Genomic DNA, 6,000 nt, shown 5'->3' with positions numbered 1-6,000 from the left:
TTTTCCTACTAACTTCATTTTCATAAAGCTTGGAAGCACACTTAAATCTTCAAGTGGTTAAAAATGATAGGCAACCAGTTACATAGTTTTCCCTCTGAGAGATTATGAGATCCAATCTGATTGGAATAAGATTATTGGATGTGTTCATTTCATTTGAACATGTATTTTTTCTTGTGTTTCAGGAAATCCCAAGTCACGAATTAGGAAGACTGAGGTGACTACCAGTAGACAAAGCAGGTAGCATGTTTTTAACATAAGACTGAGCCCCACAGATTCTCTACAGCTATGAATGTGAAAAAGCAGAAGAGGAAACCTGTCAGGCCTAGGGTTCCCCCAACAGAAGAGGAAGATCTGAGTGAGTGGAGGCTTGAGTATAGTTGGAACTAAAGTGCCATGAAATTGAGTTTGGGTTAGGTCATAGATGATTACCTCTGTAATCAACTCTTCCTTCCCATCTCTGAAGTCCCTTCTTGGAAACTCCTCACAAGGAGACAGAAACATATAGACACTCTGAGGAGCAAACTCTCCTGCTATGAAGGATCTTATTTAAGAATCATTTTGTCTTATTTGTGAACTCTAGCTTAATATTGCATTTTTATCCTGCAAATCTCCTTTCTATATCGTTTCCAACAAGGTTATTAGAAGATCATATTATCATTTAAAAATCTAACAGTAAATTGGCCAAACATGATTGGATCTTGCCTAAATAGAATATGAGAGTAATATTTGAAAATCTCTTTTTTATTTACATTTGAGAGTTTTCTAGATTTTTTGTGGTTCGTTAATATCTCTTCTTTTTCACCTATGGGTACAGGGCTGCAGAGCCTTTGCACACACTACAAAAAGTAAGAGGTGTCCTATCAAATGCTGGGCTAGGGCCATGGTCTCAATGCCTCTGAACACAAAGAAACAGAAAGGCAACCAGGAATGAGAGTACACTTCCCCACCCCCCAGATTATCAGAACCCAAGGACCATTCACCAGACTGATAGAGAAAAGAACAGGAACAGAGGCTAGAAATGGAGAAGGTGAAAAATCAAACTTCAGGCACTAAAGCTAAGGAGATGGTGTCTGTCCATGTCTCTACCATTTGTAAAGACCTATCCAGGCCTTTAGATCATAGAGTATGTTAAAAAATAGACCAGGTTTTCCTATCCTTTAGTACCACAGAGACAAGACTACATTCAACCTGTAAATTGCAGGGGTCCAGAAACATCTAGGAACTTAACAATTTATGGCACAAAGAACAGAGACGATGTGAACCTAAATTTGGGAAATTATGAACTGTCAGATATTATGGAGAGACTGTGCCATGAGGGAAGGAGAAGTTTCAGTGCAGGTTATCAGAATGCACTGCATGAATTAGAAGAAATGCTCAAAATACTGGGACCCAGACACTTTTCTCTCCATGTAGTGAGTAATCTGTGTATAGCCACTTAAAAATTGTTTCTTCTTCTGGCTGAGGAGCAGTTGAGGAAAGCTCTAGTCCAGAAGTTTTACAGAATTAACAAAGGAAGGTAGAGGCACAATTGGATTAAAGCGACAGAGTCCTTTAACTATTTGAGGGTGAGTTTCCCACTGTTGTCCCTCACATTTTGTCTTCTGTCTTTCATTTCCCCTGTGAATGAAGGATTTGTTCAAGGTCCCCCTTCGGCTAAGAGAAGGCCAGTTTGAATACTTAGCATGTGCCACACTTCCCTTTTCTTTATTTTCCTTTTTTGAAATAATTACTTCTGTCTTCAATAATGTGCAAGTAAGGAAATATTATGTGATTTCTTCTTATGTGTATAAATCCTAGAAACATACATATAAGAATATTAAATTTTAGAGTGAGAAAATATCATTAGCCATCTTCCTATCCTTAAATTACCATTATTCAATTAGCTCCCCAGAAGTGTGTAAGAAAATGCCCTTCATTAAACAGAATAATAGTGAAGTTACAATTATTACTTTCTTCATTATGGAATAAAGTATATTGTAATTTGACAGGGTGATTGTAACTCCTTATCATCACTCCTCAGTGTCCTAAGTACAGGTGCCAATGTGTGGCCCCACAGTCTGCTAATTCCACATTTAGTATGACAACTTAAAGTTGTTTCACTATTAACATTAATGTTATGACCACCCTGTCTTATTTGCTGGATTTTCATGAAATATTTTGTGGAGCAAATACCAATGAATCACTGTGGTGCTTAGCTTTCCTATAGCAAACAAATAAGCAAATACTGTACTATAAAAAGTGGAACAGATCTGTCCTAGACATTGTTGAAACAAGTCAACCAACAGTCAACATATCTGATATGGGACCCATTTACCCTAAGGTGTCTCCCATCAAAGGAACAGAATTTACCTTCTTTTACCTATGCAAAATACAGGTCAGCCCTTCAAAACAGAAATACCTGTGGGTCACTGCTCCCATGTCCCACTGAGAGTCCTCCATAAGGATTTCCAAGTCTCCTTCTCCTCTGAGGAGAGATATTTGGAGGGAGATACCTCTGTGTCAGGGGACTTGGAGGGGATGGCTGGACTGAGCATGTTGGTCAGAGGATACAGGTTGTTTCTGCTTACTTATATCACCTTTTGTGTAACCTATATAATGATTGTTCTGAAGAGACTTCTATGAACAGACACACAGACACTGAGTGTTTAGATAATTTACACATATGTTATACTTGAAATGGAGCTTAATATAGTGCCATAGGAATGGTTTTGCATCAAGATAATTTCACAGGCCCAAAAGACCAAAAATTGTATGTTCGCCCTCATATGTGGACATTAGATCAAGGGCAAACACAACAATAGGATTGGACTATGAGCACATGATAAAAGCGAGAGCACACAAGGGAGGGGTGAGGATAGGTAAGACACCTAAAAAATTAGCTAGCATTTGTTGCCCTTAACGCAGAGAAACTAAAGCAGATACCTTAAAAGCAACTGAGGCCAATAGGATAAGGGGACCAGGAACTAGAGAAAAGATTAGATAAAAGAGAATTAACATAGAAGGTAACACACATGCACAGGAAATCAATGTGAGTCAATGCCCTGTATAGCTATCCTTATCTCAACCAGCAAAAACCATTGTTCCTTCCTATTATTGCTTATACTCTCTCTACAACAAAATTAGAAATAAGGGCAAAATAGTTGCTGCTGGGTATTGAGGGGTGGGGGGAGAGGGAGGGGGCAGAGTGGGTGGTAAGGGAGGGGGTGGGGGCAGGGGGGAAAAATGACGCAAGCCTTGTATGCACGTATGAATAATAAAAGAAAAAAAAAGATAATTTCACAGGAAATAGAAGTGACACAGCTGTGTGCCAATTAATCTATATATTTTTTCTTTTTCTAGCAGCCTGTAAACATTATTTAATTTTCTTTTAATAGCAATAAAATTTATAATTTATAAATATTACATAAACTTTATACTTTGTAAAATTTGTCCTTGACAAAATATAAGAGGGCTAACTACTCTAAAATCTTACTTACAAATGTGAAGTTTATCTTCCACAGTATGGAATACTGACATGTTAAATATGACACACAACTTGCTTCTAAGGAAGTGACTATGGAGAGTCAGGTCCACTGGGCATAAAGGCAGAAAGGATTGCTAGTCCGTTTGGTGTTTGAACCGCACAAAATTTGAGGAACACAAAGTTCTCATAAGGAGACTGGGTCACATATTTTGTTACAATCATGAAGAGCAGACTGATATATTTTCTCTAACTAATTTGTTGAGAGCTATAGTCATAAAACAGTGCTAAATCTCATTGAATGACTGTCATATATCTATGGAAATGGCCATATGAGTTTTTCTCTTCCTTCTGTTGTGATGTGTTTTAATTATTGACTTGTATATGATGAGCTAATCATGCATCAATGGGATAAATCCCACATCAGCATAACAGGTAATACTTTAGTGTGGTTATGCAATCATTGTATTAGTGTTTTATTATAATATTACTGTCCTGTAGTTGTCATCTGTGTTCTTTCTTGGTTTTCCTGTCAGGACAATATTGCCTTATCTAATGAGTTTGCTGTTTCCTTTGTTTTCAATTTTTGAAACAGTTTTGGTGTTGGAGTTTTTTCTTCTTTAAATGTTTTGTAGATTTCACTTTTTCAGTCATAAATCTGCTTCTTCAATACTGTGTTTATTATCCATCCCTTTACATTTTCCACCTGTTTTCCAAACATCCATCCTCACATTTCCTTTCATGGTAACTTATTATTACATGAAGATGTGACAAGGTACTTTCACACTTTGATTTGTATATTTCTGTTTACTAAACTCCAGACTTTATCACAAGCTCATCAGTTCTCAATTAACACCCCATTCTGGCTCCAAGGTGTTCTCAGGACACGATGTTACATTAGGTCTTGGCCTTGCTGCACCTCTGTGAGTGGTGAATCCTGTGTATCCTACTGTCTTGAGGTGAATAGTATGCAGATAGTGAGGACTGAGCCTGATGGTTGACTTCAGGTCAATATATTTTTACTTATATTTCTCTACTATTCATCACCTGTGAACTTTGGCGAGGTAACATATCCTACTCAAGCAGATTCTTGATTGCTAACAGTCTCCATTTTTATATCTTCTTTGTCTGAAATCAGTATGGCCAAAGTAGCCTCTCTCATCTTGGAATATATTTTCCTTCTTTTTTTAACTTTTCAGTTTATATTTAAAGGAAATTTTATGCATAAATGTAAAGAACAATAGTGGGGTTAATATGAGCAATGTAAAATTCATGCCTTTTGAAATCCTATGGTGTAAGCTTTTGGATAATTAATGCACACTAATAAAATGCATATGAAATATATACTTGACATCTATATTTTAATCCAGCTTGATCAATCATTATTACCCACAATATTAAGCTTATCATTAGTGTATGTAAGAACTAAAGATGTGATAATTGATTACATATTTACTATATTTCAATTTCTTGAAAATTTCAGAATTATTTTTCCCCTCTCATTTTATCATCAGACATTAGTCATTTCATCCATTAAGAGAGCATGCACCTGAGTCCAGGCTAATGGAGAGTCCAAGGAAGGAGAATCAAAAGATTGATGCCTGACTGGGCAATGAACTAAAAACTTGTCTCAGAAAAATAAGGAAGTATTCACACACTCTCAGAGTTAATGGAGTGTTCCATCTTACTGAAGGAGGGTTCAAGGTTCCCATGTCTAACTCAGTATTTATGGCAACATTGCTGAATAAGGAAAGCAGTCTTGAGGCTCCATTCACCACATCATGTTCATTTCATGGCATCTGTATCTTACATCCTCCTGCTCTGCTGCTCTTGGTTTGACTCTGCCTGTCACAGCCTCCGTGCTGTTTTTGCTCCCAGGACTCTCACTCTGGTTCCAAGAGCTGTATGGTTATGGCAGCCTCCACCCAGCTTTCAAAGGATGTCCACAGAGTATCAGAGATGGGCAGAGAACGAAAGAAGAGGAGACACAGAACAGAGCACACACTGAAGCAATGCATAATTGACCCTTAGGGGTGGTTCTGTTCCTTCTACTTCAGGTATTTAGCGCCAGTAGCATGCTAATCCACTTGAGATTGCTGGAATTACCCAGCTCATATGCATGAGTTCTCTTGTGTAGACAGTATCCAGGAAAGCAATAAGATGGGGCTTCTGGGGCCTTGTAGGCCCAACCATCACTGCAGACTGTGTAGAGGCAGTATGTCAAGTCACAGAGGATTATTCATCAACATTAAGAGTGCATAACTGAGCACTGTGGTTTGGGGATTTTCTTGTGATTTTTTAACCCATTTCTTCTTTTTGATATTCTCTTCTTCAGTGTGAATGTCTTCTCTTTTTCAGTCATACTACCATATTTTGGAAGTACCTAATTATTTTGCTTTCACATGTTCCTCATACCTGGAGTCTCACACAGGTATCTGATTCAGATTATGTTTGCAGTAGACATTGGACTTGCACTTTAAAACTGATGCTGGAATAGTTAAAATCCTGGAGGCTTTTATGATGGAGTACACTTTTAGTAT

This window comes from Castor canadensis, chromosome 18, assembly GCF_047511655.1.
Source record: "Castor canadensis chromosome 18, mCasCan1.hap1v2, whole genome shotgun sequence".
NCBI classification, from domain to species: domain Eukaryota; kingdom Metazoa; phylum Chordata; class Mammalia; order Rodentia; family Castoridae; genus Castor; species Castor canadensis.
This window is presented reverse-complemented; position numbering follows the sequence as displayed.